The following is a 22,672-nucleotide window of genomic DNA, read 5'->3' as shown; positions in this document are numbered from 1 at the left end:
TTCCCAAATGTACCTTTTTCCGTTTCTTGCCTCTGGGAACTGAGAATCCCCTCTCGCACACACACAGACACACACAAAAATTTTTTTAAACAAGTTAGCAATGATGAGCTTAAGTGATGATAAGTAGGGAATAATCAGATGAAACTCTGTGTCTAGTTTCATGAAACAATCATTCTTAGAGAAACTTAAAATCAAGGCATTAGGGAAAAAATTAAGAAATTACCTATTGGGGGGCGCCTGGGTGGCGCAGTCGGTTAAGCGTCCGACTTCAGCCAGGTCACGATCTCGCGGTCCGTGAGTTCAAGCCCCGCGTCAGGCTCTGGGCCGATGGCTCGGAGCCTGGAGCCTGTTTCCGATTCTGTGTCTCCCTCTCTCTCTGCCCCTCCCCCGTTCATGCTCTGTCTCTCTCTGTCCCAAAAATAAATAAAAAACGTTGAAAAAAAAAATTAAAAAAAAAAAAAAAAAAAAAAAGAAATTACCTATTGGGTTTCATCTTCATGTAGCTTAGACATTTCTGTTTAGAATTTAGCCGCCTTGAGGGGCACCTGGGTGGCTCAGTCAGTTAAGCATCCCACTCTTGATTTCTGCTCAGGTGGTGGTCTTGTGGTTTGTGAGATCGAGCCCCACGTCAGCCTCTGTGCGGAGCGTGGAGCCCACTTGGGATTCTCTCTCTCCCTCTCTCTCTGCCTCTCCCCTGCTTGTGGTCTCTCTCTCTCAAAATAAATAAGTAAACATTAAAAAAAAAATTGCCCCCTTCAAAAACTCTCCCAATTCCACTACCCATGGTGGGAATTCCTTCTTGGATTCTGATCTAAATCCTTTAGGTTGAAGATTACACCTGTTCTTTCAGTTTTGAGAAAATGTACAGGAGTTGGCTATCGTTTTCATAAAAGCATTTCATATACATGCAGTTTGCTGTTCAACAAACTGAAGCATCTTCTTTCCCGGGGTCAAGGACACAACAAATATTGTGTGTTCGCTTTGTCCAAGACATTATGCTTATGCCCCAGGATGATTTGAAAATGAGTCCTGCACAACCCCTGCCCTCCAGAATCCTACAATCTAAAGGAGACACAACTAAATTAGATGTAAGACAGACTGTGATAAAGTGAATGGCAGGTGTTGAGAACACACTGCAGAGGAGCAATGAACTTGAACTGGGAACTTGAAAAAGGATGGCTGAGAGGAGGTGACAGCGGAGGCTTGAAGGATAAACAGGACTTAGCTGTCAGAATGTCAAAAAGACATTTCAGGGGAGGGAATCTGTGTGAGCAAAAAAAGGAAGACAGGAAGAGTCAACATATACTGTGGGTGACTTCAGATGCTACGTTGGCTTTTTAAACTTTACTCTGGAGGTGCCTGGCTGGCTCATTGGGTAGGGCATGCAACTCTTAATCTTGCGGTTGGGAGTTCAAGCCCCATGTTGGGCACAGAGCTTATTTAAATAAAAACATACATCCACGAAATTGAACTTTATTCTGTAGCTCATAGGGAATTGTGGAAAAGGTTCTGAGACAGGGATAGGCCTGGATGAAATGGTATTTTAGAATGACTCAGGCAGTACAATGTCAGGTGTATCAGAGATGGAAGAGACCAGAAGCTGGGGACCAGTAAAGAAACTACTGCAATAATCTGGCAGAAAGTAGAAGATCTCGATCTTAGGACAGCAGCAGTGAGGACGCTAAGACGAGGCATGATTTCAGGGCTTAACTGACAGAGCTATGTGATGGACAACGGAGAACACACATAATTCCAGCTCCAACTGAAACTGGGAGGACAGTAGAATTACAGATGTAAAATGAATAGGTTAGGAGACGAAAATGAAGGAAATACTAAAATAAAGGTGGACCTAGAGAGTTCAAAAGTAAAGACATCCATGCAGGCAACTGGAAAAGTGCTCTCCACCCAGTGGAGACACCAGAGCTAAAGGGAAAGAATCCAACCGTGACCTCTTGATCCCAAAAGTCTAAAATGCATAAATATGGTGCTGTTCTGGGTTATAACGTAAGCCAATACCATAAACTTTTTTAAATTCTGGCTTTTTTTTAGAACAATGATGACAAATTTAGAACTATATTGACAAATCCACTCAAATCAGTTTTTCCTTCTTTTTCTTTAAAATTTTTTGAATGTTTTTTTATTTTTGAGAGAGAGGGAGAGAGACAGAGCGTGAACAGGGGAGGGGCAGAGAGAGACAGAGACAGAATCCAAAGCAGGCTCCAGGCTCTGTGCTGAGCTCTGAGCTGTCAGTACAGAGCCTGACGCAACCTATGAACCATGAGATCATGACCTGAGCCACAGTCGGACACTTAGCCGACCGAGCCAGCCAGGCACCCCTGGTTTTTCTATCTTACGCGACTCATCGGTTGGGAAGGATTTCTATGCCAGTGGAAACATGAACACACCTAAAATACTAACTGAATCATGGTATTTCATTTCCACAGACATCAAGAAACCAGAGGTTTTTCGCCTGTGTTTTTCACACGGATCCCCTCAGGCTCCTCCATGAGGCATTCTACATGATCTGCATGGAGTACAGACGACTCGTGTATAGACACATGGGAGGGCTTTGTCTCAGTGTATCAATAGGACAAATTATGTAACACTGAATTAAGACAATCAATAACACCACCACTTCTGACTGTATAGAATCCCAGCCTGATAGATGAAGGTACCTGAGTCCCTTAGTGCAGTGGTTCTCAAACTAGAACGTCCATCATTTGTTAAAAGAAGATTTGTTTAAAAAAAAAAAGTTACTTCTTCACCCTCCCTATCCCCACCTATTTCAGAATCAGTATGTCTGGGGTGGAGCCCCAAAATTTGCATTTTTACTAGATTCCTCCAGATGAAGCTGATTCTGCTAGTCTGGGAACCAATCACACTCTGAAACCGAAGATAAATACCAATGGCTTTTTGGTCAGAACAAATTAACTGAGACATGTACCAATATTCTGTGGACAGTAAAGCGTCCACTAGACGTTGGGCATGAGGGGCCTCTTATGACAACGCGTTTTATCAGAAAATAATGCAAAAGAGCATAGAACTTCTCTCTACATCTATCATTTTAAAGCATGTAGGTACTAGGCAACTGGCAAGATTTTTAAAAATGAGCTTTCTCCCACAAATCCTGACATACGTGTAAATGGGGCAGGAATCACTGCACTGGACACATTAACAACTAAGGACAGCATGTCCGTCTTTAAATAGTATTCCGTCCCGCTGCTTCTCCAGCATCCTATTGTATCCTGGCTCTCCCTAGATGGTTGGAAGAGGAGAGAAGAGGGTGAGCTAGGTGGCGCAGTTGCTTAACGCATTTTCCTGTCAAACCCAACTCCACTTGGGAGCACAGGTGAAAAGAAATCTCCAAAACCTAAGTAGTTAGTATTTTAAGGAAGAGCCCCCAGCTCTCCACCCACCTTAGGTGCACGCACTGCAACAAAGTACCGCGTGGAGCTCAGCAGGTGTGCACGCAGGACTGCAGCCGCGGTGCCAAGAGCCCGGGAAAAGAGAGAGAAGGGGGAAAGCGTGGCCTCGCCGAACTCCCACTTTGGTGTCCAGGGTGCAGGCGAGTGTGTGCAGCTTCCCTGGGAGTTACGTCGTGGCAGCGTCCGCGCTGTGTGTCAGCCCATCATCTCTGATGGTGCAGGCAGGCGGGCGATAGTGCACACAGCGGGTCTCAGCGGATGAACCAGAACTGAGAAGGAAACAAACACACAAAAACACGGGGGTGAGGGGTACAGGTCTGTTTGCCAGGGGGTGCGCTTACGTGCACGTACGGATTCACAGGGGGCTCCCTTCTCTGTCCAGCACGACAGAAAAGTAGGCACCGAGACGTTTCCCGGCACCGGCAGGCGGTGGGCACGCGCCCGGGTCGTCGCGAGCGCCCGGGTTTGCTGCTTCCGCGCGCGGGGAGGGAGGGCCAGCCCGGCTCCGGGGGTCCGGGGGTCGAGCCGCCGGGGCTCCGCGCGGTCCGGGGCGCGCAGGTAAAGGGTTACGCGTGCCGGGGAGGCTCGCCCGCCGGCCGCGCCACGTGACGCGCCGGCCCAATGACGGCGCCGGGGCGGCCGCTGCGAGCGCGGCGGGCTCCGGGCGGCGCTGAGCCTCTGGCGTTTCCCGGCGCCGCCGCCCGAGGCCGGCGAAGCCATGGGCGCCCCGACCCCGACCCCGCCGCCGCCGCCCGGCCCCAGGTAGGGACGGTCCCCCGCCCCGCGTGTCGGGCCCCGCCGCGGGCTTGCCTCCTGCCGACCTCGGCTTGGGGGCATTATTTCCCCGACTTCTCTCGCAGGTCGTTTTTATTTCTTTACTTCCTTCTGCCAGGGTGGAAAAAAAAAAAAATGGGGTGAGGCAATTCTCAGTTTGATTACTTCGGAAAAGTCACAGAATTCAACAAAGGCACGGGGAGGGAGGCGAAATCCAGCCCCGGGGGTCGGGGAGGAGGAGGGAGAAGGGGAGGGGGCGGGAGCCGGCGGGACTTGAAAAAGTCCCCAAACTAAAGACCAGGACAGTTTGGAAAGCTTGGCATCTCGTTGGTGTATGAAACACTTTTGTTTTTAAATCCCTAACTAATGAACTTTCTACGGCGCCTGAGAACTTGAGTTGGAAAAACTGCAAGCGATTTTCCCCTTATTTCTAAGTGTCCCCTTCCCCCATTTTTAAGCATCGGAGCGTTTTCGAATAAAACGGAAATGGAGTGTTGGCCGCCGCTGTTTCTTTGAAACGTCCTTGGGTCCCAGGATTTGCTCCGGTTGGGGTGCTGGCGCCCTGGGCGGCGGTGAGAAGGGGTGGAGCGGGGAGGGTGCAGCTCTAGGAAGCCGCACGCTGTAAGAGCGTGCCAGGTGCAAACTGTTAAATGGTCACAAACTGTTTGCTGAATATTTAATAATTAGGCAGGCATCTCCCAGGGCGATGGCTTGGGTCTCACTTGACCTTGGCAGCCCTGATGAGGTGAGATTTTCACAAACCACCACTGAATAAGTTTTTTCAGTGATAGAAGACAAATTTCAAAATCAGTGGGACTTTTTTTTTTTTTTTTACAGTCCCTCCAGGACTGTAATTAACCTTAAAAACAAAACAAAAACTCTCCTTAGTACATTTTATTTTCTCCTCAGTAACTTAGTACATTTTATTTTCCACTGTGGTATAGACTTTTGCCCAGTAGATTTGGAAGAAGTCAGTGTTCCATGAGGTGGTTCAGATCATTAAAGAAGGTGTTTTAATTATCTGCCTGTCAATGTGAGAGAATTACGTTGCTTCTCACCCTGGCTTAGGAAAGTCCTGAGTGGTTGTACCCAAGCTGTTATGGTAATTGCTGTAGAAAAGATGAGAAACCTTTGAGAGTTGAACTAGAAATGGAAAGTAGAAATGGAAATGGAAAGTGATCGCTGCTTTTAAACAATAAATTCTATTTATTCTCTCTCTCTCTCTCTCTCTCTCTCTCACACACACACACACACACACACACACACACACAATTCCACTTATTCCCACATCTAATCCTCCAGTTAATACTACTTTTAGGAGACATGTTAAAGGTTCTGAGGCTAAACAGCAGTGTCTCTAGAATACCCCAGCAGTCACAAGGCAGGTCATTGAAACAGTGTTTTGAAGCTCTAAAGGGTCAGTATAATTCCGGGGTTATTTGTATTTTCCTAACGTGTAAAGAATCAGTTACAAGAAGCTGCCTTGATCACAGAACAGGAATGGAGCAGACATGAATACAGGAAGGCAGGGTTGGGTTTGTGTCTCTTCTCTGCTCACTCTGTGTCCATCCTGGTACTGTTCTTTCTGTTCAGCAAGTATGTGATGAGTGCATGTCTTGTGGCATCTGGCCCCACGGCTGGTCCTTAACGGTTCTGAAGATTTTGATATCCAATGACATCTAAACATAAATATGACCAATCTTAGCTGTGTTCTAAGAGCTTTTGCATATCTGGATTTAGAACGGGTGCCTGGGTGGCTCAGTGGGTTAAGCGTCCGACTCTTGATTTCAGCTTAGGTCATGCTCTCACGGTTGTGAGATTGAGCTCTGCATCCAGCTCTGTGCTGAGTGTGGAGCCTGCTTGGAATTCTCTCTCTCTTCCTCTCTCTCTCCTCCCCCGTCCTTTCAAAATAAATAAACACTTAAAAATAACAAAAACAAAAACTTGCATGTCAACTAAATATGTTCCATAGCCTGAAGCTGGAATGATCCCCCTGACTTCCCTCCTACCATCTCTCTGAGCCTGGAAACACAACCTAGCTGAGTTCTGGCCAGAATTGAGTCCGGCCCAAGGGCGGAGCAGGTACTGCTGTCCTTGCTCCTGGAACTGCCCTGCCTTTGGTGCAAAAGCCCACTCGCTGTGCTTCTTGGAATGGACTCCCGTTTGCAAAGACAGTGATTGAATACCAACCTCCCAGTACCTGGGTTTCTTCACCAGGACTTGCAAATTCCCCTAGTTTAACAATGTTTCCAAAAATCCTGAACCTTGGGCTCTTTTGGGATCTTCATTAAATAGTACCTAGCTGCTGCCTGCCCCGCCCCCCTTTTTTGTCATTATCTGGTTTGCAGGTAGACTTTCTATCTAGACAAGTCAGAAGACTCAGTAGCCTCTCCTAGGGGAGGGTAGATCTCAGCCTTCACCTGTCTGCAGGTCAGATGGGTCACCGAGGTGTAGCCTTTCTTAGCGTGTTTACCACCTGAGTGGTGTTTTAAGAGAATAACGTGACAGTGAAATCTGTTATCTGCTCACCTTTTTCACCTGAGAATATTCTGATCCCACAGAAATTGGAATCTTCAGAAGGACTATATATCATCAAAATGACCCTATCCTCAAACACAACATAGCCATCAGATGAATGTGTGTCCTGAAGTAGATACTTAATAGAACTGAAGGGACACCTGGTGGCTTATTCAGTTGAGTGTCTGACTCTTGATTTGAGTTCTAGTCAGGTCGTGATCCCAGAATCCTGGGATCTAGCCCCCCATTAGGCTCCCCACTTGGTGTGGAGCCAGCTTGGGGTTGGTTCCTTCTCTCTCTCTCTCTCTCTCTCCCCCCACTCCTTCCCCTTCCCAGGCTTGTACTCCCTCTTTCTCTCTCTCTCAAAAACAAAACAAAAAAACTCAAAATATGCAATCAGTGTCATCAAGCATCTTAGAAAGGATGATCCTGAGCTACAGTGAATATTAAAAGACAAAAGGAAGGAGCACCTGGACGGCTCAGTCAGTTGAGGGTCCAACTTCAGCTCAGGTCATGATCTTGCAGCTTGTGAGTTCAAGCCCCAAGTCAGTCTCTGTGCTGACAGCTCAGAGCCTAGAGCCTGCTTTGGATTCTGTGTCTCCCTCGCTCTTGGCCCCTTCCCCACTCGTGCTCTGTCTCTCTCTCTCTCTCTCTCTCTCTCTCTCTCTCAACAATTAATAAACATTAAGACTTTTTAAATAAAAAAGAAAAGGGGTATGTCTCAAATTTTACCGTGAGCAGCAAATTCTATTCTGTGTACAAGTGGCTCTCTAAAATTAAATGAAACCTTTCCTCGACCTTGGAGACAGGATGCTTGTAAACCTAGAGATATCAGGCACTACACTGAGCAAAGTGCCCGGGACACAGTCCTAGCCTTAGGGGATCTTACAGCCTTCAGAGAAGCCACTGAAGGATTTTAAGCAGATCTGTGTTTTAGAAAGTTCTCTCTGGCTATAAGAAGAAGAATGAAATGGGAAAGATACCAGCAAGGTAGCTGCTATAAAAATCCACACGAGAAGAGTGCGAGGTGAATTGATTCTAAAGATATGTAGCAGGACAAAGGTATTTAGGCTATTAAGTCAGAGAAAATACTGGATGACTCGTCTCTAAAGTTCATTTCCATGTCATTTCAAACTGCATTTTTTCCAGGCAGGTAGCAGTGAGCCGTGTTTCATTGCGGTGTTTTCCCTACTGACTACTGCTACTCTCCAGCTGCACATCATTTGTTTCCATCACGGAGAAAGGTTTTGATAAAGAATGAGCCAAATAGATTTCACACTTTCCACAACCCAGTGCTTCTTCATGTACACTTGTATATGTAGATCTGAAGGCTAAGTTAGAATAGACTATTGCCCTTGTAGTGTATGCACTCTGATTTAGCTTAACTCCTTCTGGGAATAAAAATACCCTGACTTGAGAGGCAGCTGGGTTGGCTCAATGGGTTAAGTGTCTGACTTCTGTTCAGGTCATGATTTCACAGTTGTGAGTTCGAGTCCTGCATCAGACCCTCGGTTCTCAGCACAGAGCCCACACACGATCACTCTCTCTCAAAAATAAGTAAACAAACAAGCAAATACCCTAACTTGATTGCATGGCAGTTGTAGAAGTGGACAGTAGAACACCTTTTTTTTTTTTTTTTTTTTGGCCGCTGTGTCTGCAGAGGAGGCTCTGTTGCATTTGCAGAAGTACGGTGTCCGAGCATGTGCGAGCAGTACACAGGTGGGGCCCCGTACTTGGGAGGAGGTCTCCTTGGCATCTGCCACATGCATAGCTTTGTCATACAACATGTATTTGGGTGTATTTGTGATTCACATGTTTCTTAGGCCCATAGTCAGCCTCTACACCCAAGAGTTTTGACATTTCTTCTGATTTGGGTGTTAAATCTTCCTTCCATTTGATAATTGAGTACATACCTTGGGTCATTTATGTGTGATAAAGATTGGATCTGTACTTCATGGCTTTGAAGCATTATCCCCCTTCTTCGGTGGTCACATAGCCAACAGCATCAGTCCTCCAGACTAGTGCAACCGAAAAATGAATTAAAGAAGTCTTCCTGCACCCATGAAGAATTGTTAAGAGCCACATACTTAGATTGTCACCAGAACGTACATGGCATTATTTCTCTTTAGACTCCTAACGAGCTTGGCCATGTGGCTTCCTGGTCCACGGCAAGGAGGCCCACCTCACAGATTCAGCACAAGGCTATTATGATAAGTGTGAAATGTCACAACCAACTGCTGTAAACAGCAAAGCCGATACCATCAAGGTTGTCTGTGATTACATTCTGAGTCTACAAGACAAGAAAAATTGAGTTCAGAACTATCTCGTAGCAAGGAAATGAGTATGGCATTCTGGAAAAATGCACCCTCAGACCTTTTTAGAACCAGAAAAGAACCTTAAAAATTATTGGTTCTAAGCACCTTAATTTACAGTTGAGGAAACTGAGGCTCAGAGAGGTTAAATGATGTGCCTCGGGTCATATAGCTGTCCAGTGGAAAAGCTGCTGGGACTAGAATCTGAGCATCCCAATTCCCAGCCTGGTCACCTTCCTACTACTACTATTGGCCAAAAAGTACAAATTTTGGTGCTATGGGAAATTCATCTTCTGTTAAGTACCTTCTTCCCCAACCATTACATATGGAGAAATTACTTCTGTAGACTATTAATTATCCATTGCTGCAGAACAAGCCACCCCAAAATGTAATGGCTTAAAATGACTACTGTTTAGTTTATGACTTTGTGGACCAGGAGTTTAGACCTGGTGAATCCACTGGTCTTGTCCAGGCTCCCTTATGGCTACTGTGTGGTCACCAAGGCAACCCTGCCCTTGAATATTGGCTGACCATTAGCTAAAGCAACCGGGGAGTAGCTGGGCTGCACAGCTCTAATGAGTCGTCGGGCTTGATCACGTGTTAGCTCAGTATAATTGTAAAAGGAGGCCTAGTTACTTCTCCAGTCCCCTTTATTTTTTTTTAAGTTTATTTATTTAAGAGACAGTCGGGGAGGGAGGGAGAGTCAGTGAGAGAGATTCCGGAGCAGGCTCTGCACATGTCAGCACAGAGCCTGACATGGGACTTGAACCCACAAACCGAACCCTGAGAATGTTGACCTGAGCCAAAGTCAGAAGCTCCTGACTGAGCCACCCAGGAGCCGCCTCCTCCAGTCCCCTTTAAAAGCCACTGAAGAGGCCAACCCAGATTCAAAGGGTGGAGAAGTAGACTCTGCCTTTCAATGGGAGGAGCTTCAGGGTCGCCTTAGAAAACGGGAAGGATTCTGGGAGGGGTGGGGAAATGGGGTCATTTTTGTAATCAATCACATTAGGTAAGGATTTTGCATAACTTAACCAAGTTAATTCTCCCAACAACCCTTGAGTTTAAGGCAGAAATCCTATTTTACAGGTGAAGACACCGGACCCCAGGCATGTCAGTCTGAATTAGGCAGGAAGTGCAGCTGGCACTCAGATCTGACCCAAAGCACGTTTTTGTAACCACCAAAAAAAAAATACAGCTTTGCCTCCCTGCCCCTACATGATGCACCAGGAAACAATAGTATTACTGTACAACTCAGAATTTTGTATGAACAAAATTTAACTTTAAGAATGCTTTTTATTGATTTCTGTACTAAAATAAAATCAGATATGATCATGCCCTCAAAGAATGTATGGTGTGTGTGCATGTGCACACAAGCTACTTAAACAATAAGATTCAGAGTAAAGAGAAATAAGCCAACTGGATCATCAGAGAAGAGTGATGGGGGACAAGATAATGAGCTTAGGAGAGCCAAGGGAAAGACTAATTTGAAAAGAACTGTGTCTGTTTATTAATATCTCAAAGGATCCTCCAATCACTTATAGAATAGATACTAATCCCACTATACAGATAAAGTTATTCACCCAAGATCACACCGCTAAGACCTGATAAAGGTGGCATTCGAACCCGTGTCTGCATGTCTCCAAAAACAACCATCCACCATTTTTTTTTCCCAGTAAGCCAATAGCTTTGCTACTCAAGGTGGTGTCCATGGACCAGCAGCAGAGCGGTCACCTGGGAGATGGTTAGAAAGGCAGGCTAGATTCTACTTAAAGATCTGTTGAATCAGAATCAGCATTTTAACAAGATCCCCAGATGATTCGTAAGTACAGTAGTCTGAGAAGCAAAGCACATCCCTCAAGACTTGATGCCAACTTGGATTCTGAGGAAAGAAAAAAAAAGGAAGTGAAGATGGTTCTGGACGGCCAAGTTCTGAACTGTTTCCCAACCTTTAGGCTGGGATGTACCCTTTGCATTCTTTACTGCTGAAAAAGAAGATACTTTTTGGCGGTAATGAACGATAGTTTGGATTTTCTGTTTGCTTGCTTTCAGGCTGTGTCTGCCTTAGAGAATTTTATTGTATATTTAATTTTCTTTTTCTTTTAGAGAGAGAGAGCGAGAGCAGGGGAGAGGGGCAGAGGGAGAGAGCAAGCGAATCTTAAGCAGACTCCAGGCTCAATCCCACGACCCTGGGATCATGACCGTAGCCGAAATCAAGAGTCAGACGCTCAATGGACTGAGCTACTGAGGCGCCCCTCCCATTCCTTTGAATTGTAGCAGTGTTTCAACTTTTGCTAAGAAGCAGTTCAAACAGAGTTCCAAATCTGAATGCCCTTGTCAATTTCCTGTATCTCGTGAAAGAATTTTTTTGAAAGGGGAGTTAGTCCTAATGAAACAGTTCTTCATATAAAGTAGTTCTTCAGTTTATTAGATCTTCCCTAGGACATCTGTAGAGACAGGATTATTATGTCCCTTTCATAGTTCAGGAGAGTGAGAGGTTGTAATGTCAGCCAAAACTTAAACTCAGGTCTCCTAACTCCAAAGCTCAGTCTTCTGACCTACCAGTGAAGCACTCTGCAGGTTTTGTAATTAATTGGGCTTTGAAGGAAATTATTAAATCAATCGATTTTTGCTTGGAGTTTTTTGATGCGCTTTTTTTTTTTTTTCATATACACCGTGCCACACTCAGAAAGATGCTTGAAAGTTTAAATTGGTGATTTTGAAGTAATTATTTCATGGAAACTTAAAAACGCCTCATAAAAATATTTCCTCCCTTACCTGGTTTTCTTATCGCATTGAATCCCTATGTTGGTTCCAGTGGCAACAAACCACACTTTATACTTCAAATGACATGATTTTATAACCTTTTCCTTGGGATTCTTTGAATGATAAAAGATTTTTATTTTTTCCAAATAAATTTTTAAGCCCATTTCTTAAGCAACTAAACTAAGGCTCTGAAAATACCTGTAGTTTACAGAATCATGACCTGGAAAGGGGCCTCACTGATCCACACACCTGGCTTTATGGATAAGAAAACCGAGGCTGGGGAGAGAAAGCAACTTGTTCAAAAATACTCGGCAAGTCCCTGGCAAAATGAGGGTGGGAACCCTTGTCTCCACCCCCAAGCCCTGTACTCTTTGACTAAAAGACTTCAAAGCAATTCCTTTGCCTGTTGTGTTTCCCAGCCTCTGCTAGGCATTGTGGGGAAATTGAGAGAGCTCCCGTTTTAAAGTCAAGTTGACCTGGGTTTGAATTGTGGTTTGCTGGCCATCTACCGTGTGACAAGATGCATTTACGGCTGCAGTCGTTTCTAAAAAGAATCATAAAACAGAGTTTATTGGCTAGACAGTCAAGATTTAGTTTACAAAGTCCAATTTAAATGCATTCTCTTTTGAACTTGACAGGACACGTTTTATATCCTCACTGGGACTTGGTTTTGGTGAAGGAAGCCAAATGTTCTAGAAGTGGACATAGTAAAAGCTTCAGTGACACACTGTAACCAAGGCAGAGGTCCAGCTTCAGAAGCTCACTGCCTGAGGCCTGATCCCTCCTGCCCTTCAGTTAGTTCAGTCTCCATTGACGCTTTCTCTTTTCAAAGCTAAGTGTTTCCTGGTGCTCTAGTACTGGGCTAAGCAGTGGTTCTGGGGAGGTGAGCCCGAAAACAAAGGCAGATGTAGAGAAGTCACAGCCCGCTGGTGTGGAGAAGCGTAGGGGGTTGTTTTTTTTTAATACCCTGCCTAAATTCAGAGATTTAATGGAGCAAGAGGAGTGTGCCTTCTTTGTAATCAAAAAAAAAAAAAAAAAAGCTAAAGTATCTTTAGAGAAAGTTAAATTACTGAAATTGCACCCTTGACAGACAGTTGCCCTGTAAGAGTTAATTAGACAAACAGAAAGCCAAACAAGCAAACAAACAAAAACTCAGGAATTTGCCACCCTAGCACTTTGCAGGGCCCCTAATGGCAGGTGTGACCCATTAAGGCACACGTACAAGCATGCCTGTAAGTCAGAAATCCTCAGAATCATCCTCTCAGACACAGATGACAGCATCATGTGCATGATTTGGTCCCATTAAAAGTCTTTACTTCTGTTTACAAGTGCTTACCATCTACTTAGTTTACGCGAGCCCTTTAAGAAACTGGGAGCGGGGTTGTATTTTCTTCCATCACTGAGTCATTTGACCCACTCTCCCAGGAGAGACTAGAATGAGGGCTGGACTGTCATCAGCCTCAAATGCCCACTCGGCCATCTGATGTGGGACCTCAGGAATTTCACTTCATCTCCCTGGATTTCAGCTTCCTTCTCCGTAACACCGGGAAACTGAGCATTTCCCCCAGCATGTGTCTGCACTGCACGTAGTGAATGTTTGATAAATCTGAGTCTCAGCTTGTGGCCTTCAGTTTTCTCAAATGCAGAATGAGAAGTTTGGACCAGAGCAGCAGCATGGGGTGTGGAATGGAAGGAAAGGATGGGGCTAGGGGAGGTGACCAGGCGACCCACTTCTCCCCAAAGCTCACTCCACCTTTACCTTCCATGAGAGCCACATGAAGTAACAGCAGGCATCAGGCTTAAACACATGGCGTTTCCACTGGATTTCTGACCAGATATATAATTTTCCTTATTATACAATCATCTACTAAAATGTCTGTCCAGGGTCTGTTTTAAATGCTCTCTGTACCTCAAGCATAGAAAGAACCTTGGGGGGCAGGGAATGTAGTTACAATCCCATATTTGTATTAGTGGGAAGTAGGGAGGATAACATGGACTTCATTTGAGGAGACAAAAGTGGAGTTCTTTAAGAAAGCAGAACTTAGTACACAGGGGAAAGGAAAGAAAAATAAGATAAAAATAGGGAGGCAAACCATAAGAGACTCTTAACTGTAGAGAACAAACTGAGGGTTGCTGGGTGGGGCGGGGGGGGGGGGTTGGAGGTGGGTGGGGGGATTGGGCTGAATGGGTGATGGGTGTCAAGGAGCTCAGTTGTTGGGATGAGCCCTGGGTGGGGTGTTGGATATAAGTGATGAATCACTAAATTCTCCTCCTGAAACCATTATTACACTATATGTTAACTAACTTGGATTAAAAAAAAAAAAGTGGAAGGGCGCCTGGGTGGCTCATTCAATTAAGCGTCCGACTCTTGGTTTCAGCTCAGGTCAGGATCTCATGGTTTGTGAGTTCGAGGCCTATGTGGGGCTCTGCACTGACAGTGCAGACCCTGCTTGGGATTCTCTCTCTCTCCATCTCTGCCCTTCGCCTGCTCACATACACTTTCTCCCTCTCTAAATAAACTTAAATTTTTTTTTTTTAACTAAAAAAATTAGACTTCTTTGAGAAAGCAGAATTTAGTTACATGCTGAAATGATCATTCTGTAAGTGCTGAGACTAAAGAAATCTATAAAATAGGGAGAAATGAGACATGAAGAAGATGACTTTTTCACAGTCCTCATTTCCATGAAGGATTTTCATAATAACCAACTTGGCATTTATATAAGTATTTAAAAGAGAAAGCCATTTTGCCTCACCATTGGTATTTTATATATTCTTCATCCTTTACTTTGTGAGTTTGATCGGATTGTTTTAAGAACTTCATTGTCAGCTTTTTCACTGTGGAGGGCCCACTCTAGTTGGTAAACCTAATGGCATAAAAAGCTTCCCCGCCCCTCCCCCCCACCACTAATGCTGTGTGGACTAAAACCTAAATGCCCTTCTGTTGAGCAATTGTCTGTGGAGGCCATGCCAGCCGGTGGGGATACAATGGTGAACAGAACAGACCTGGACACAGTCTCATAGGTGTCAATGTGATAACCATACAGACATATCACTCTACGTTCCTGTGTGGACTGCGGGGAGAAAGGTCCCCTGCACCACCGGGGGTGGCATGGAGGCTGCGACCTGGACTGAAAGGCAGAAAGGGCTTCCCTGAGGAAGGGATGTCCAGATGAGACCAGGAGGTGAGATTTCTGGAGGCACAGGAGCCGCAGGGATGGGAGAGGGAACAGCGTGGTCACACGTCCGGACGGAGCAGTGTTCCCAAAAATGTCCTGAGCCAGGGGAGTACCAGGAGAGGCAGGCATGAGGTAGATTGTGCCTAGGCCACGTGCTATGCATAATCTGGCCTCCACCGACGTGATCCTTCCTGTTTATTTAGGGGTTTTTTTGGTGGATGTTGAAACCTCCAGTATCTAGAGTTGAGTGAGGGTAAAGGTCTTCTTCACGGCCTCACACGTGGTCCCAAAGCAAATCTCAGGCTCAATTCAGCCCCACCTTCCAACACTGATCAGTGAGCAGGAATCAAGACAGTCATGCAGCCCGTGGTGCAGGCTTAGTGAAGTCTCTCCTTCCCTTCCTTTAGTTTCTCCAACTATCTCTCGTGGGGAGTTCAGTAGAAGCAAACGTGACACTCTTCTAGAGGCAGGGTTGAGCTAACTGAAGAGTTTAACTTTAGCAGCAAGACTCCTTTGTGCTGGTCACTGGTCAGGCGTTTTTCAGAAACAAGTACTGGGATCCACTGGGAGGGTGCAGGGAACTCGATGGCTACCATCTACCGTGCTGGTGCGAGAGTGAATGGCTCTACGCTATTTATAACCAGTCTGTACATCTCATGAAAGTGATTCCCTAATGGGAAATAGCTTCCAACATCCATATGCTAATTAATAAAGTCCTTTCTGTTGACTGAAGATAAAGAATCAAACTTACCTGCAGGCAACCACCTCTGGATTGCAGCCTTGCGCTAACATTCTTACTAAAGATCTCTGAGGTGCATATTCCTGACTGGGGCAGCTAATTTAGCGTACATCCTAGAGTGCAGATTAAAAACATACTCCTGTATCCCAGAGCCTATGCCAATGTATCTTAAGGCAAATTATAGACAGCACGAGCACTGCTAAGTCAGTGGCCTTAAGAATCGTGAGAAGCTATTGGAGGTTTTGAACTTGGGGGGGGGATGCCTGGGTGGCTCAGTCGGTTAAGTGTCCAACATCAGCTCAGGTCATGATCTCACTGTTTGTGGGCTTGAGCCCTGCATCCAGCTCTGCATTGGCAGCGTGGAGCCCGCTTGGGATTCTCTCTGCCCCTTCCTCTCTCTCTCTCTCTCTCTCTCTCTCTCTCTCTCTCTCTCTCTCTGTCTCTCAAAATAAATAAGTAAAAAAAATTTTTTAAATAATAAAGATTTTGAACTTGGAAGTGATCAGATTTGCTTCCCTGGCTGCAGAGTTGGGGAGAGAGAAGACCAGTGAAGGAGCTATTGTCACATGAGATGTTGCCGAACCTACCCTTGAATGAAATGGGGGTAATTAGACAGTGAGAAGGGCACAGCTTCCTGAGATACTAGGTGACAACACTAGGACCCGGTGATGGGTGGAAATGGGAAGTGAGGCAGGAAATGTCAAAGATTGGATTTGAGGGCACTTTGTCGCAGTGTTGTTCATAATCAAAAAGAAAAAAATTTCATAGGTTGTCAATAGACATTGGTCAAATGAAGTACAGCTTATGGACCTGATGCGACACCCAACACTGATAAAAATAATGAGATGTGCAAGATGACATGGTGGAAAGATGTCCAGGATACAGTTTTAAATTCATAAAAATGTGGTGAGGAAACATACACTCGGTGCTCCATATGAATACAGATGGTAATGATGATAATTAGCACTTAACCTAGCAATAGTAATGATTATAAGCAGCACTTGTAATTAAAACATCTGGAAGAAAAAAATTCCAAACAGTTAACAGTATTTATCTGTGAGGCAAAGATTACTAGGGACATCTGCAATCTGTATTTTGACAATTTCTGTACTCTGGGGTTTCTGCAGCAGGGAAATCAGACTTTGTAGAAAAAGAGCAAACTACTCTACTTCTATTCTGAAAACTCCTGATCCTTCTATCCCAGAATGATTACCCCCTCTTCTGAACACACAGGCCATATTCATTCCAGAGCAGTAGATCCAAAAAGGGCCTTATCAGTCATTTGATTCAATATCTCCATTTCACCTCCGAGGCCACTGAGGCCCGGACAGGTTAATGGCTTGGCCAAAATCACATGACCCCAAATCAATAGGGCCAGGACTGGAATCCAGGGATATGCTAACTCTTAGTCTAGAATTCGTTCTACTACAGCAAGCGACGTCTTCTCTAGCACTCGCTGTTATCTGTGAATACCTTGGCTTTTATTGGACTGTCAAGTAAATAAATCTTTGCCTGCCAGTGAGTGATGTGCTTTGACTCAGTCAGTGTCCAGGGCTGTGCTCAACACTCTGTAAAACACTCACTGAAGCAATGGATAGACTTTAGAGTTCAGATCTAAGAAGCAAGACTAAAATTTGGGGAGGAGGACACCCTCAAACCCCCTATCTCTGCTCCCCCACTGTCTCTCTCTCTCACACACACACAGTGAGAAAAAGTTAGGGACATTCGGCTACGTTGCCTAATTGGTTATGCTGGGAAAATGGACTTTGGATTGGGGGGGGGGGCAGGGGGGGGTGTCACTGAGTACATTTCTCCCCTGTGACAATACTCCAGTATCCTGAACTTTCCAAAGGAGAAATCCCTATTCAAGGATTCCTTCAATTAGTTGATAATGTCAGTGATTTCCCACAGCTGGCTTCTGAACTCTCCCTTCCTAAGGCTGTCATAGACCCTTTTCACAGAGTGGGTTTCAGGGACTGTCTCTTACCTTACAGAAATCAGCTGACCCTGGCCTGACTTGAGTGCAGATTGTCCACAATGCGTGGTGGTGACCCATAGAATCGGGTGCTTGGATTCACTGACCAGAAGCGGGATAGAGAACTACTTTGTCCTTAGACCAGGAGTTACCCAGAGGCAACTGGGGAGCCACACGCAGCGGTCTGTTGAGGGCTGTGTTTGGCTTTCCCCCATTTGGTGCCTGATTCTTTTCTCCTTCTCCCCTGAAGCTAATCAGAATACTTTTGTCTATAATGAACTACACTTGGCATCTGGCGTTCATCACCTAAATGAGCCACTGTCTTTCGGAAGCTGTTTTGCTCCCATTAGAAAAATTTGGTGAGCTTGTTTCCAGTGTTTTATTAATTTATTTTACCTCAGCTTTTTCCATATCTTAAACATTTCCATTTTTTAATTACCATGTTTGATTTTTTTAGACTCTATACACTCACCCATGTTTATATACAGTTTTAATCTCTTCCAAATCAGTTTTTGCCCCCTGTTGTTAATCTAGAAAAGGATGCTGTGTCTTTAAATTTGGAGATATTTTATAATTGTCCTTTAAGTTTCTCTTTTCATTTGTTTGCTTTGGGTGGGACATGGAAAAATATTTGCCTACCATATGGTACTAACCTTCATGCGTGTGTTCGCAAATTTCCTTCCGTGAGAAGGGTGGCAGACAATTCATTGGTGATACTTTCTGTTTTTAAATGTTTGCAAATGCATGAATTTCTGCACTAAAATTTGGTAAATTCATTTAGTATCAGGGTGGGATCTAAAAAGATGTCTCTGAGACACTTCAAAAGTGTGAAACTTCAAAAATTAAACCTGGGTTTTCTAGTTCTATATTATCCCAGGAGCTGCCTTATCATATGATCAGTATTTTTATTAGAAGTTAGGTTGTAACAAAGTACTGATGAACTCTAATGTTTATTCTGAGTGACATTGTTTGGAAATTTTGAATTTGTTTATTCTTAAACAAGTTTTTTCATGTTCAGGTAATATCTTTAAATTATTTTTGAGTGGCTTGGAGGCAGCTATGTTTTGCTTGTTTCCTTAAGGGAATTAAAATTCCAATAGTGCAAAAATTCTTAATCACTCATCAGATATGTATTGAGCATTACCCAGACGCCAGACCTACAGAGAAAGTGTAAGTCAGCCTTCCTGGGACCCCCACAGTGTGCATTTTTCACAAATGTATGGCTTTAATGGGCAAATGGAGTTCTCGAATCCCATGCTCCCACACCATACACTTGGAATATAAATTCATTCATCATATTTATTGAGCGCTAACTACATGCTAGCCGTTAAGCTGTGTGCTGACCAGGATACAGAGGTGAACAATAGAGTCCCTGTCTTCATGACGCTTGTGATATCAGCTGGGAAAGAGGAACATGAAATAATCACATAAATAACTCTTGAATTTCAGCCTGTGGTGCAGCAAAGGAAGGGTGAAAAGGATGGATAGCAGGCTTTGTGGGGATCTGATTTAGGCAGGAGGGGAGAGGGGTCAGGGAAGGTTTCTCAGAGAAAGTGACGTGCTGAGACAGGGAGAGCGTGATTCTGGGAGCCAAGAAACCCAGTTTCTAGTTTAAGAGACGCTGGTGACTACTCTTGAGCACGTCTTAACCTCTGGTCTCATTTTCTTTAACACAGAAACCTCTGGGGTTTTGTCTCTGATCTGTGATTAATATGAACTGTTCCCTTACCCGGAAGCTCTGATGGCTCCCGTTGGGCCACTTCTGGAGCTGTCAGCATCCCAGCCCGGATTCAGTCTGTTCCCAGAAACTGTGTGCTGCCTGTGTCCCTGCCAGGCTGGGGCCATGGGGGCCAGATTCGGGCAGTTCAGCCCAACTGCCCAGCTTCCTGCCCCGCCCAGGCCGCACAGCTATCTATCTCCCTATCAATTCTTTCCTCATTCCCTCCATTCTCAGAGGATAAGGTGTTCCTTTTCCTGTTCAAGGTCAGCCTTTCACATGGACTCCTTCACTTTTAGCCAGGATCCTCTGAGACACTGCTCACCAGGTAGTAATGTTGCCTCTATCCCAAATCTTCAAGCTGTCGGTACCCCTCCTTCCTCAAAAAAGGAATCAACTCTCTCTTCAGTGAACAAACTTTGTTTTTAATGTTTATTTATTTTTGAGAGACGCAAGACCCGGGGGGGGGGGGGGCGGGGGGCAAAGAGAGAGAGATGTGAAGCAGGCTCTGTGCTGACAGCAGAGAGCCCAATGCAGGGCTTGAACTCATGAGCTGTGAGATCATGACCTGAGCCTAAGTCGGACACTTTACCAACTAAGCCACCCAGGTGCTCCATCAAACCTTTTTTTTTTTTTCTTTTTTCTTTTTTAATTAAAATAAAACACAGAACAGACCTCTCTTCCTTTGAGCCTCATTCCTCTCCTTTTTGGTCACCCACCCCCTGGCCTCAGTTTCCTTTATTAAAATATTAAGTGAAATTTAAGTCTTAAAGAATTCTTGACTCGTTGCTGCCTTTAAATGCAGTTCCCAGTTTCTCACTTCCTAGTTCACTCTTAATTTATAGTTATTTTCTATCCACTTTGTGTAATGAAAATTTCACTGATAAAATTTAAATCTTAGATTTATGACCATTAAGACTAACGGTCGTATTTCATCCCCTTAGCTTATAAACTTCCCTGTGGCATTTTAAACTGACATTGATGATGACTTCCCTTTTGAAATTCTCTCCTTCCTTTGCCTTCCCTTATACTATTATACTTCTTACTCCTGGTTTCTCATCTACTCCATGACTCGTCCCTGCCTGCCATCTACTATCAAGCGTGACCCTGGGATTTGATGATGCAGGATCCAATCACAGGTCCTATACATACCTAGGAACTCTGACCCTGTCAGCAGGGAAGGGTGTACAAAGAATTCAGAGTACTGTCAAGTGGTGCCTGGATTCATCAGTTTGGGTCAATGGCAGATTGTGTGGGAGGCAGAAGAATCAGAGGGCTTAAGAGTTAGGTAACTTGTAATTTGAATCTTGGGGACAGAGCGGAGAAAACTGAGAGCCCTTTGTAAGGTACAGATTCCATGTTAAAGCAAATTATTTTCTTATGAGATATTGTTTTAACCCTGGGAAGGTTTAGAATCAAGCATAGATATGATGAACTAAATACAACTCGCAAGTATTTATATTTTTAGGTAAGTTTGTAGAAGAGTTTGTGTTCAATGTTCTGACTACATACAGTATTCACACGTGTAAGAGGACTTCGTTAATTAGCATGTTAAATCTCGTGATTCCACTTTAAACTGTGTCATGTCATTAGCTGATTGATTTAGACGTGGGATCTTTAAGTTGAAACTTTTCAGATTTGCTTTGTTTTCTACTGGATTGAAATGTTTAAGGCAACTGAAGATTTATGTTATTTACGAGTTTACTCATTTTATAAAATGACCTAAGTACCGCAAAAGGGTTTGTTTATTGGTCAATGGGACACTTTTTAAAAATCAAATATGTTACATTTGTAAGTAAGACATTTAAACTGTCCTTTCCTTTGATTACCAAGTTGAAAAAACTGCTCTTAAAAGGATTGACCGGATTTAGAGAACAGTAAATAGAAGATTTGTAGATAACTCAAGAGAAAGCTACCTTTTTAGCTATGTTATATTAATTTAAAAAACCTAGATAGCCCCACGTCGTGTTAGCTGGGGCCCTAGGAAATTCCCCAGCGTCTCTGTTGCCACCTCCACCCCAAGCATTGGTGTGCCCCTGGGCTCCTTCCTCATCGCCGTCTTCTGGCTCCCTGACCGACCTCTGGCAGCATCAAAGTGTGTGCACCGCTCATGGCTCAGAAGGCACATGGCACCGAATGCCCTATCTGCAGCCCCGCCCTCCCCACACAGCTACAGACCCCCTGATAACAGCTGCCTGCAGGGAAGGTCCACTAGCAGATCCCCAGAGCCCTTTAAACTTAACCCATCAGAAACCGCGTTCACCGCTGCCTCACAGCCAACCCCCCGCCAATTGGCTCTCTTTCTCTCCCTCCCTCCTGTTACTCTCAGCTGATGACATCACCTTGTTTTCCTTCCCATCAAGTGCAAGGACTGTGGGTCAGGCATCTTTTGCTCCTCAAAGCCCACTACCTGACAACAGTAGGCACTCAAAAACCCAATCTGTGAATGCGGAGGCCAAATAAAATATAGATGGCATGATATGTGTCTTAGGATGAGTGGAGGGGTAAAGTCCCATATCGTGTTGATAATAGTTAAAAATCTCTTTGTCAGAAGGGCTAGTATCCAAAATCTATAAAGAGCTCACCAAACTCCACACCCGAAAAACAAATAACCCAGTGAAGAAATGGGCAGAAAATATGAATAGACACTTCTCTAAAGAAGACATCCGGATGGCCAACAGACACATATAAAGATGCTCAGTGTCGCTCCTTATCAGGGAAATACAAATAAAAACCACACTCAGATATCACCTCACGCCAGTCAGAGTGGCCAAAATGAACAAATCAGGAGACTATAGATGCTGGAGAGGATGTGGAGAAACGGGAACCCTCTTGCACTATTGGTGGAAATGCAAATTGGTGCAGCCGCTCTGGAAAGCAGTGTGGAGGTTCCTCAGAAAATTAAAAATAGACCTACCCTATGACCCAGCAATAGCACTGCTAGGAATTTATCCAAGGGATACAGGAGTACTGATGCATAGGGGCCCTTGTACCCCAATGTTTGTAGCAGCACTCTCAACAATAGCCAAATTATGGAAAGAGCCTAAATGTCCATCAACTGATGAATGGATAAAGAAACTGGTTTATATACACAATGGAGTACTACGTGGCAATGAGAAAAAATGAAATATGGCCCTTTGTAGCAACGTGGATGGAACTGGAGAGTGTGATGCTAAGTGAAATAAGCCATACAGAGAAAGACAGATACCATATGTTTCACTTTTATGTGGATCCTGAGAAACTTAACAGAAACCCATGGGGGAGGGGAAGGAAA

The 22,672-nt window shown here is 44.6% G+C and overlaps 1 protein-coding gene across 5 annotated transcripts in view; it reads left to right on the top strand.

The window, feature by feature from the left end:
- The first annotated feature begins 4,061 nt into the window (after positions 1-4,061).
- The window catches only part of C3H4orf19 (chromosome 3 C4orf19 homolog), an 87,242-nt gene continuing 68,631 nt past the window's right edge, over positions 4,062-22,672 (top strand). For 4 of the 5 annotated variants that reach the window (XM_058722878.1, XM_058722881.1, XM_058722877.1 and 1 more), the window contains exon 1: positions 4,063-4,187. The gene's annotated coding sequence lies outside the window, so the exon portion shown is untranslated. Of the gene's footprint in view, positions 4,188-22,672 lie in introns of all 5 variants that reach the window. The other variant, XM_058722880.1, reaches the window with a different exon arrangement.

This window comes from Neofelis nebulosa, chromosome 3, assembly GCF_028018385.1.
Source record: "Neofelis nebulosa isolate mNeoNeb1 chromosome 3, mNeoNeb1.pri, whole genome shotgun sequence".
Taxonomy (NCBI): domain Eukaryota; kingdom Metazoa; phylum Chordata; class Mammalia; order Carnivora; family Felidae; genus Neofelis; species Neofelis nebulosa.
Note: the sequence above shows the minus strand (reverse complement) of the source record. Positions and strands in the feature narration are given on the sequence as shown.